This window comes from Capsicum annuum, chromosome 1, assembly GCF_002878395.1.
Source record: "Capsicum annuum cultivar UCD-10X-F1 chromosome 1, UCD10Xv1.1, whole genome shotgun sequence".
NCBI lineage: Eukaryota > Viridiplantae > Streptophyta > Magnoliopsida > Solanales > Solanaceae > Capsicum > Capsicum annuum.
In genome coordinates, this window is record NC_061111.1 from 160,596,531 (window position 1) to 160,608,632 (window position 12,102).

A 12,102-nucleotide genomic window follows, 5' to 3' on the forward strand; every position below is an offset into this window, starting at 1 on the left:
AGTTGGATCAAAATAGTAGTTATAATAGGACTTTTTGATCCCTATTTTAGTTAGTAACAAGTACTTTTGACTTTCAATCATGAATGTTTTCTTATTTATATGAATTTTTAACTTGTGGTGAAGTATTTAACTCAATACCTTCTTATTGATTGTTTATAAAAATTATTTAGCATGTTAAATTTTCTTATATATTGATGTGTAAAAATCTATCATATTAACAGGATTCGGGGAAGGACTACACCCCCAAGAGATGCGATGTGAATAATTCCACGGGATACACTTTAAAATTTGCATTGAAGGCAAGATGCAGAATAAGTTGTGCCCCATGGGCAAAAGTTGACACTAGCTTATTCTGCAATGATTCGGCGGATGATCTACAACACTTGCCCTAGAGGTAATACTTAAGACCCAAAGAAACAAGTTATGCCCTATGGGAACAAACTATACCTTTCCGTGGCACAAAACTGAACTGTTGTAGAAGCCCAGTGTTGGCAGTATAAATTTTTTGGAATATGTATTACTTGTACACCCTAGCACCCGCATAACATACACACACGATGTTCTTCAATCCAAGGAGAAGAGAATTAACATCACAATGAAAATTTTCAAAACTATGGAGATTACAGCTGCCATCAAAACTAATTTACTTAAAGGATAAATTTATTAGCATGATGCCAATGACGAAGAGAGTTGACAAACCAGAGGATTTTGTTTCTGTAACAAGTACCCAAAGTATATAATGTCCGTAACAAATCTAACTTTGTTGTCATTTAGAGGACAAAACCAAGAAACTAAGACATAAGCATTGTCTATAATGACTTTATTTTATTTACAAGACTCTTCAACAAGTCATTGGCAGCCCTGCACGGCCAAAAACCCTAGACAAAACCCTCAATACCTATTCCAGAAGAAACTATAACACTTGGTCATGTAATTTTGATGAATTCAAATAGCAATAACTATGAAGACATCATGATTGACCGCGTTTTGAGACAATCACCATCATAACCATGACTGCCAAGCCTGAAAGATGCTCCCAATGTCATCTCCACAGCGCCTAATTTAGCACTTCTATCAGCATTAAAGAAAACCTTGTTGCTTCCAAGGAGATTGTTGAAGAAATCTGATAAACTGTTCATCATATCAACTATAATTTGTGTTACTGTTCGTGTAACATTCTGTAAAAAGTCTGTAAAAAAGTTCCCGAATTTAGATTCTTCTACCTCAGATTTGGAAGACGCACTCCTTCGGGATGACTGAGAAAAAGCATCAGCAATGGATTCATCTATCTTGTAATCCGAGTCTGGGAATGATGCAACTGTGAAAATAGTATTGTAGTAAGAAGCTTGACCGTTATAAAATATTTGAGTAGAATCAAGGACATATATTTCTCACTGGTTTGAGTCGAGGAATTCTTGAAGGGCTGGATTTTGCATTACCGCATTCCATACATTTGGGTCACAAGCAATTGAATCAAAAACACTCTGGGAAGGGGGAAAATGGAATCAATATTGGCAAACCTGGCAAACTCGTGACCCTCAAAACGCTCTGGGAAGGGGGAAAATGGAATCAATATTAGCAAACCTGGCAAACTCGTGACCCTCAGACACTACTAAGACCACACTCCTAAGAGCTCATCAAGTTATTAGGAGTGTCCACTGGGATGCAGCATCATTAAATCCAAGAAAATGGATAAAAAATTACTTCAGGGGACTTTTAGATCTACAACGCCTAATCCATCTAAGCCACTTCATGCTCATGCCTCAAACTAAAATGTGAATGAAGAAAACTAATGACACCATCCATACGCCAAACAATAGAATTGGATATAACAGTGGACTATACACTTGACACCACAAAGAGTTATCTTGACATTGAAATGCTGCTGCTTCTTAAGAAATCTAACTATGTTACAGATCAGTATTGGACTCAACTCAGATATATCTCCTCTACAGATGTCAACATCTAGAAAACGGTACCTAAAGAAAAATCAAATGAGGCAAACTACGTTGCAAACTCACAAGGAAGAAGAATTCTAAATTCTCACAATCACTCGCAATTCCAAAAAAATAGTCCCTGTTTGAGGAGATGCCACAAGTGGATTAGAGGACAGCTTATTATACAGTAGTTCTACTTTTTATGCTGCAACTACAATAATTAGTTCAGTTTTTGTTAACTGGATCTTCTCATTTATTCAAATTAAACATATTCATATCCGTTCCTCACCCCTAGTAAGGGTTTGTACTAAAGGATTAAAAGAAAAAATTGCTATATCCAGTTTCAAATACATGAACATACAACACTAGATAGAATATGAAAACTAAGAGAACATGTAAACATAAATGACAAAGAAGAAAACCTGAGCGTCAGGAGTTTTATTTAGAAACCTAAATGCCTGCATAACATGTTTCAGCGCAGACTTTGTGACTACAGTTTCACTGACAACATAAGTTTTGGAGTAGGGTGATGAGCTCTAGCCGGATACACAAGATCTACCATCTTCATTAGCAGATCCAGACAAATATACCCGGTAAATTTAAGAAGAGTTTAGAATTGATACTATATGAGTAGTCGTTCACATCATCTATTAGAAAAGATAAACATCTGTACGCAGAGTAACATTGAGAAGTATATACCGCAACCAACGTCCAATAGCCTTTCGAATCTCAGACGTAAGCCTTCTAGGGGCTAAAGGTTAAATGTTGATGAAAGTATTACGAAAATACTAAACATTCCAATATTAAGAACAGAACAACAACCGAATAGACAAGAACATTTTCACTACCTCCTTCGTCTATTGCAAGTCCAAAACTTAAGTTTCTATCTTCACTGACACTGTCACATAAAAAACACATTTGGACTCTGACAATGTCACCCAACTATAAGACTAATGAGCATGATATTTATGACACAATAAGTTGAAAATACCCATTTTTTTGAATTAATCCAATAGCCCTTAACAACAAAAATGCCTCAACTTCTTGTGATCAATATCTATGAACTCCCATGGTGCTTATTTGTTGTGAGTTTTAAGAGGTAGCTCCTTTTCAAAAGTTCAGTTCATATTGGGCTAATCCAAGTTACATTAAAATGAGGCAACATCAAATCGAACATTGCAAGTTTGCAAGTACAATACATCCCTTATTATCCTAATTAGCAAAAATTTTCTTGGGAAGACAATTGAGAAAACATGTTCATTAAAATTGTAACTTTATTCGTCAATCAACTGAGTGATCACTCTTCACTTTTACTTAGTAAGTTCCGTTTCACTAGAGTAAATTTAACTGATCTTTGAAACTAAATTGAACATTGTAAAATTTGCTGCAACATGTCCCATTTTACTCTACTGAACAAAAAATGATTGAGCAAACAATTGAGAGGCATGTTCATTAAAAAATGTAACTTTATTAGTCGATCGAATCAATCAACTAAGTAATCACTCAAACACCATTAAGTTTTACAAAAGACTTCAATTTCTATGATTATAAAACACAGACACACCAAAAGCAATACTTCAAAATCAACAATAACAACAGATACTACTCCCTCCACTCTATTTTACTTATCACGTTTCATTTCACGAGAATCAATTTAACCAATCTTCGAAACTAAACCGAATTATATTAATTCACTATTTCAAATATAAAATTATCATATTTGATGTATAAGTTGCATTAACAAACTAAATTGCAGAAGTTAGATATAACGCTACTCCCTCCATTCACTTATCATATTTTGTTTAACGAGAAGCAATCTGACTAATCTTCTAACCTAAATTAAATTTAATTAATTCACTATTGTATACATAAAATGTAGATATTATCTACAAAAACTATACATAAAGCACTGTAAATCACAATAGCACAGTAAATCACATACTTTTCGAGAGCGTGTTTGAGATCAGAAGTAGCTTCCTAAAGAGACGGAGTACTGCCAAACACAACTCTTGATAACGGTTCACCAACACTAACCATCATTTACTCCTCTCCACCAGCCATCTCCCAGTCATCAAACTCCGCCACCACTTTTTGCATCGGCGACACATCGGATAATCCTCCTCCGCCTCCGCCGTTAACTGCCGTGACAATGGAGGACTTCACATCTTCTGATGACAATGATATAGCGGAAACGGACACCAGACGGACGACGTTATGTGCGATGGTGTAAACTGGATGATCCGCTGTAACGAAATGGAATCTGCTGTTTGTGACGGTGACTCCAGCAACTTTCGCCGCTGCTCTGAATGCTCCTCCACCACCCATGATTTTTTGTAATTAATTCTTTTGTTCGTTTTGAAATTTGGATGGATTATGGAATTCTTAAGGAATGAAGAGATTCATTAGAGGGGCAAAATGGTACTTTTAGTATATTAAAAAGTAAGGAAGGCTATTCTTCAAAGACATTCTTAATTAGGGTCAAATATCTAAAGCCACCCATATTTGGGTGTATGACATGCAATTTCCTGAAAACAAGCGATGTAGCTTCATAAATACCAAATAAGTACAAAAACATATTTAATTGTGTAGTAACATCATCTTAAAAGAAATACTAATGTAGATTATGCCGTAATGAGCTTGAATCTCCTTGAAGAGAATCAGATATTCGCGCCTTATATTGAATATTATTTTTTCATTTTTTACTTAAATTTTTCAGTTGTAATTTATTGTAATTTGTGATATATTACATCAATATGAAATAATTTAGTAGAAGGGTTAGTTATTTAAGAAATGACGGATTCAATTTATTGAAACATTCCAAATTGGATATTAATAAGCAAGTAAAAGTATGTCAACTAAATTTAAGAACTTTCAAGTATATAAACCAGTTTATTATATCTTAGTTTTGATGTTTAAGTACATACTACATAATAATTAATTTAAAAAATTACCTTCAAGGGGTGATAGGACCCTAAAGTAGTTTGGAAATATAAATAATACGAAAAAATAATAGGAGCATTACCTAATTTATAAGGGGTCGCTTGGTAGTTGATTAGGTGTTTCTAATGTAGAGATTAGTTAAGAGACGATCTATGTACTGTTATTTATGCATATACTAGTTATGCATTGATAATATTCATGTATAATAAATTGAGCATATATTACTTATTTCACCTTCGATCATACATACGAAAATACGTAAATTCCACGTAACTTATACTAATTGTGCAGGTTTCTAAGTTATGAACTAAATATTATATTATTTTATATCTAAATAATTTACCTCCTATCTCTCAACCATAATACTATCATTATACATAATTTAATTCCAAAATAATTATCTCCAAATCTGCTAGCAAGATGGTAAGTGTACAACTGATAATTTTATCACAACAAAAAGTGAATTTTACCTTACAATCAATTACATAAATCATTTTTCAGACTTGAAATCCGGTTGGAAGAGTTTAGAGGTTTACATAAGCGTTGATTTTTCTGCAGAGTTGCAGTAGGTACTTAGAATTTGGGATGAAAGATTTTCGGATGAGGATCTCGATATTAATGAGTGGCGGGTTATTGGGTTGGGCCGGGTCAAAATTTTAGGGGGAATTCAATTATTTTAATTGAATATTAAGTGACAGTAAAATTATGACACATCATTGATGAAATGGAGTCAGTGCCGAGACGTTAAATGAAAGGGCAAAACAGTTCCAATAGATAGACGAAGAGGGTATTTCAGGTTTAATACGTAGATGAAGGATATTTGTATACCACTTCACATAATTGAAGAATATTTTGGATCCTTTTTTATTATTTAAATAAAGTTATTTTTAAAAAAATTATTTAAATTTAATTACTACGTGACATATCCATCTGTTATGAGTTACACTCATTTTTATTTTTTAATAGATTTTTGATTTATATTAAAATTGATACAAATATTTGTTAAAGATTAAAGTGTTTAATAAATATAAATTAGAATTGAGGTGACTAGATAAATTTTTCAAATAATTTTAAGGAATTACAAATAACTTAAACGAAAGCTAAAAAGACAAGGTTGTATTACTCATGCTTTATACCAGCAAAGTGGGGAGTTTGCGGCGTTTGACGTCCCCAGGAATTGGGTATTTTTTCTCCACTATGCGGATTGGCCTGCCCCAATATCGACACAATTTCTATACTATACAAATAACAAAATCTTTCTCCTTCGTCATCAGCTAACTTTCCATTTTCTCGTACACAGTTTGTTGCATTTGGAAAGCCGAGGGCAAATATCTACATCTGCATCTCAATCAGTTTTACAACAAGAAACGGAAATCCCTTTTACCGTCAGGTCAATCATAAAAACTGTCTTTCTTTCTTTTACTTTGTGATGATACTGCTGCATATAATAGACCCTTGGTCCGGCCTTTAGTAGGAGCTTTAATGCATTGGGCTGTTCATTTCTTATAGCTCTGGGTTTCTTAATTCATGTTTGTAGATCATTTTCTTTTCTGGTGAAGAAGAAATAATCAAACTTGGGGGGAGAAGAAAAAGAGATGGTAATATAGTTCTAGTAACTATTGTTTCGGGGAGGTGACAAGAATTCGGTGGAACTAGTCAAGGTGCGTGCAAGCTGACCGGGACATCAGGGTTAGTAGAAAAATAAAAGTATATCATTAGGCAGATTTTTGTAAATCCCACGGCTTTGATTTTTAGGCAGATTTATCATTTGTATTTAGTGGATTCTTAATTATATGTCAGTAGGCATGCATGGTGTGGCCTAGTGGCTAATGAAGTGGGTTGGGCACCATGAGGTCTCAAGTTCTATCCCAACAGAGGCAAAAGCATTTCGTGATTTGTATCTGTTCTAGCTTTGATGGACAGAGTTACCTTGTACTCGGTAGTGGTGGTAGGTGGTAGGTGGTAGGTATCCTGTTGAATTAGCTGAGGTGTGCGCAAGCTAGTTTGGACGCCATGTTTATAAAAAAAAGAAAAATACATCACTACGCACTCATGTTTAGTCTAGTTAGAGAATTGCATGTTAGTTTACGTACAAGTGTGAACTTTAGAGAATCGCCGGAGAAATCTAGTTCGCCTTAAACATGAGTTATTGATCATGGAAATGGGTTTAACTAGTGGCAGAGCCAGGAATTTCATTAAGAGGATCCAAAATATAAATGATTTTCACTAAGAGGATCCAAAATATAAGAAGTGCACTTGAAAAGTTAAGGGTATTCAATATCTACTATATACCGTGTACTTTTCCAGCAAAGTGGATTTGGATAAACCCCCTTGTGTCCCTAGCTCCGCCAGTGCATATAGTTAATCAGCCTGCTTGGGATTAGGACATGGGTCATTTATAAATTGGTTGTTTGATTGATTGTGTCATTTATGTTGTTCCTGTAGTTGAATTATTATCTTTTTTCTCGTGTCCTCCTCCTCATCTTGTCATTCAATACTTCACGTTTTGAGGGATTCTTTTGTAGCTTATGCTTTGAGTAGCACTAATTTATTGAGTTTAACTCGGGACTTGGACTATTTTTAGAAAATATCAAGCAGTTTCTTAATGTGTCACATTTTTGAAAGATGGTTATTTGTGGTTTAGTAACTAAAAGAGTAATTTAATTTACTTCCATACAACTTTGTTGAGGTTTATTAAATGAGTAGATGTTAATGTCTGCAAATCTTTGGGCTGTTAATGGTTATGGAAAATAACCTTAGATTATGATCCTTATTCTGTCCTGCTTTGTTCAGTTTGAAAAGGTGTCAAAGCAAGCCCTAATTGTTGTTTGGCTCCCAAGTTCTGTACCTTCTGAAGTTTAGACAAGAACACTGCTAACAATCTTATTTTGACAGCAAAGTAGTTTAGTAAGGGCTTCAACATGCCCGATTTCTTATAGAGATTAGTACCTTTGCCAAATTATGTGACAGACACATTCAGTTTTGCCATATTAACTTAGGGAAGAGATCAGATTCTTGTACTAAGTATTAATGAGATTAAGGAATTCAATGAAGTTGGGTTGAGCACCATGAGGTCAGGTTCAATTTCCAACAGAGACAAACACTAGATGGTTTCTTTCCATCTGTTCTAGCAAGAGTTACCTGGTACCTGGTACCTGGTGGGAGGTGGCAGGTATCCCGTGGAATTAGTCGAGGTGCGTGCAAGATGACCCGAACACCACGGTTATCAAATAAAAGGAAAACGAAACTTACAATTTAATAATGTCCTCCAGAATCAACAGTGATTAAATGTATGGGAACAGTAGTGTACTTACTCCCTCTGTTCTTTACTTGTCCACAATGGACTTTGCACTCCCCTTAGTAATATACTAAATGAAGTGCACATATTATCACAGATACAAATTAATTGGTGTATAGTTTCAATGGACTTGGGAAATAATTTGGGGAAGAGTAGTTAATGTTAAAGGTAAAACAAAATAAAATTATTGTTCTCTTGATATGCTAAAGTGGACAAGTAAAAATGAAAATTTATTTAGTATAGTAGACAAGTAAAAGGGAATGGAGAGTGTTATTTTTTTTTTTTTAACCATGGTGTCAGAGCCACCTTGCCCACACATCAACTAATTCAATAGGGCACCTGCTACCTTCCACCAACACCAACGCAGGTATCGGGTAACTCTGTCCATTGGACGATGAGAAGAAATCATCTAGTATTTTTGTCTCCCATGAAAATTGAACTTGAGATCTCATGGTTTTCAACCCATTTCATTAACCACCATGTCACACTTATCAAATGACTAGTGGAAAGTACATACAATAGCAACAACATACCCAATATATTCCCACCAAGTGGGGTCTGGGGAGGGTAAGTGTACGCAGTCCATACCACTACCTCAGATGTGAGATAGAGAGGCTGTTTCCGATATATCTCCTGCTCAAAATAAAACAATCTAGACAAGGAATAATAAAAGGACAAGATACAATCAAAATCAACATATCCAATAATACCATATACAAGATACACCAAGTAATACAACAAAAGATACCACATCCTAAACTCATATTTTTGCACTTTAACTATGGTGGATCATTAAGCTCAAATTATCAGAAAATAATTAGGTTGTCCATATGAGCCTTACCAGGTTGATGTGGTGCTTTTTGAGCGAAGTGTATGTATCAAGCAATTATTTGACCTGCCATAAAGACCATCAATTGTTCTGTCTCTGCTGTGATCTATTTCAACCAAGTTACTGACTTCTTCTAAGAAGTCTTCAGGGGGCTAAGAATGTAATAGAAGAGGTAAATCTTGTGGATACGGTGTTAATGTAAGCATGTTCACAATTACTCTCTAATTGATGTCAAGTTGACTTTTTTCTTTGACAAATTTATACCTGACTATGGCAATGACGTGTTCAGTGACCTGCTTTTATCTGCTTACAATGTTAATAGCTTTTCTAGTTCTAGCACTTTTTCTTCAATTTCTCCCCTCGTTAGTCTCAATTTCTTCTGATACCAATTGTGGTGGTGATTTATGGAGGCTTCCTGAAATGGGTTCTGAAATTCTAAGTTGCTCGGACTATCACTTTTTGGTGCCACACTCGTGTCTACACGACATGGGTGTGGGATTCGTACTCATCTTGTCAACCAAGTTTGGGTGCTTTGACCAACATAGATGGAGAAATTTCGGACAGATTCAATAATTTATGTAATCAAAACAAAAGCTATGGTGAAATTGAAGAAAATGAAATACTTTATATATAGAAATTTCTATGTCACTCTCTTTCCTTTTATCTCCTTCCGGGATTCTCCTTTTATCAATATTTCTCCTCAAGTTTTCCATATAATATCTCATAATTTAGGTTTTATGACTCCACTTTTAGCACCTGTATCCATACTTGGATCCATAACCCCAAATCTTAAAATTTATATCATGAAGTTTCCGATTTGTAGATGCGCACCCGTATCGGATACCCACATGCTGCACTTGAGTTTGAGCAACTTAGCCGAAATTCCATATTGGGATTTGTACAAGGTTGATGCTGAAATGCTTGAACGATTATCAACCAAGTATAAATGCACATGTGCACTTCCCTAAATTGTAAATGCAGAACTTCCAAGTCCTCTTTTAATAATTAAAAAGAATTGTTTCAAGCAAGAAGCAGGTGCTAGAAGTGTACAATGTGGATTGAACTTAGAGTAAACTTTTCCATTGGAGAGTGGACCAAATATTTATTTCCTTATTTAGTTTGGGAGAAGTTATGCTATTGAGGATTGCCCATAATTAGGATGATACAGGCATACATGCTTTTGAGTGACTACTACACTGTGAGAAACATCGAGAGCCTTCATCCATCCTGTGAGAAATAAAATAGAAGAATATTATTGAATTTTTGTATTTACATTATTACATTGAGACCCTATTTATGGACACTACATTAATCTTTTTCCAACTAGGAGACTACTCCACTATAATCCTTTTTCAAATAGGACATTACATTGCAATCCTTTTCCAAATAGGATTCTATTTACTGTTCTTATTCTACTCCAAACTCTCCATCAAGTTGGTGCATACACACCAATATGTATCGAGCTTGTTACAAATGTAATTAATACGAGGACCAGTGAGGGACTTGGTGAAGTTATCTGCAAGAAAGCTTGTAAGGATTGTTGGGGATGTCTAGGTGATCACCGTTGCAAAGGAACAAACTGAAAAAGTAGTTGAAAAAGTAGTAAACATCTCCGAAAAGTTGATCTGACGCTGAAAAATTGCTGGAAGCTGGTGTAAGATATATGGGTTATCTCGAAATCAAGAATATGAGTAGATCTTGAACAAGAAAGTCACCAAAAAACTGGCCAAAACATGCCCACAAGTAGGATAATTAGATTTGACAGCTGAAAAGTGGTCAAAATTTGTGAAAAATTATATGGGTAAGGTTAGAATGATGGCACGACCCTACTTGAAATAGACTATATAGATAGGGTCGGAATGACGACACGATCCTACTGAAAAAGAAAAATTATAAGGGTAGGATCGGAATGGCGACATGACCCTATTGAAAAATAGAAATTATATGGGTAGGGTTGGAATGATGGCACGACCCTACTGGCAAAGAGAAATTATATGGATAGGGTCGGAATGATGGCACGAACCGATTAGAAAAGAGAAATTATATAAGTAGGATCGGTATGATGGCACGACCCTACTGAAAAAGAGAAATTATATGGGTGGGGTCGGAAGACGGCATGACTACTGGAAAAGAGAGATTATATGGGTGGGGTCCGAATGACGTCACGACCCTATTGGAAAATAGAAATTATATGGTTAGGGCCGGAACGGCGACACAACCCTACTGAAAAAGAGAAATTTATGGGTAGGGTAGGAATGACGGCACAACCCTACTTAAAAAGAGAAATTATATGGGTAGGGTCGGAATGATGGCACAACCCTACACAAATCAGATCTGAGGAGTCACTAGAAAGATGCACGGAACTACGCAAGCCAAATCTGAGAAGTCACAAGAAAGACGCGTGGTGCTATGCAACTGAGATATGAGAAAGTAGTCCTCAATTATGCACGGTACTTTGCAAATTAAATATGAGTAGTAGTTCAGAGAGATACATGGTGCTGCACAAATCAGATATGAGAAAGTAGTCTTCTGACAGATGCGCGGTGCTACACAAATCAAATATGAGAAAATAGTCATCGGAAAGAAGCATAGTGTTCCAATCTTTTGCTAACATGATCATTGTCCAATGGGTGATTTATATATGGGTTATAGCCGCCCGCCGGCAACGAAAACTCTTTAATTTTTTACCAAGATCGTTGAGGTTTTCAATAGAAGAATATTATTGACTTGTTGTATTTACATTATTACATTGAGACCCTATTTATAGACACTACATTAATCCTTTTCCAACTAGGAGACTACGGCACTATAATTCTTTTTCAACTTGGACATTACATTGCAATCCTTTTTGAAGTAGGATTCTATTTTCCTACTCCAATTCTAACACCTCTAACCTAGAAAGAGTTCTTATGTGGTCAGAAATTACCAAGCTAGTGCCCCCGGGCTTTGGTGTAGTGGTAAAACCACAACTTGTAATGTATTGGTTAGGCACATTCCATGGGTTTGAACCCCATTGTAGACAAAACCTAGTAATTAAGTGGAGAAGGATAGAGGGGTGAACCCGTTATCACCGAGTTTCAAACCGTGCATCAGTGACC

General features: G+C 35.5%; 1 protein-coding gene and 1 pseudogene across 2 annotated transcripts in view; one reads left to right on the forward strand and one right to left on the reverse strand.

Moving 5' to 3' along the window:
• Positions 1-959: 959 nt before the first annotated feature.
• Positions 960-4,262, reverse strand: LOC107853568 (annotated as a pseudogene).
• A 1,702-nt stretch (positions 4,263-5,964) lies between these two features.
• Positions 5,965-12,102, forward strand: part of LOC107853569 (PH-interacting protein) — a 37,763-nt gene continuing 31,625 nt past the window's right edge. For both annotated transcript variants that reach the window (XM_047398661.1, XM_047398662.1), the window contains exons 1-2: positions 5,965-6,058; positions 6,178-6,267. The gene's annotated coding sequence lies outside the window, so the exon portion shown is untranslated. The remainder of the gene's footprint in view (positions 6,059-6,177; positions 6,268-12,102) is intronic.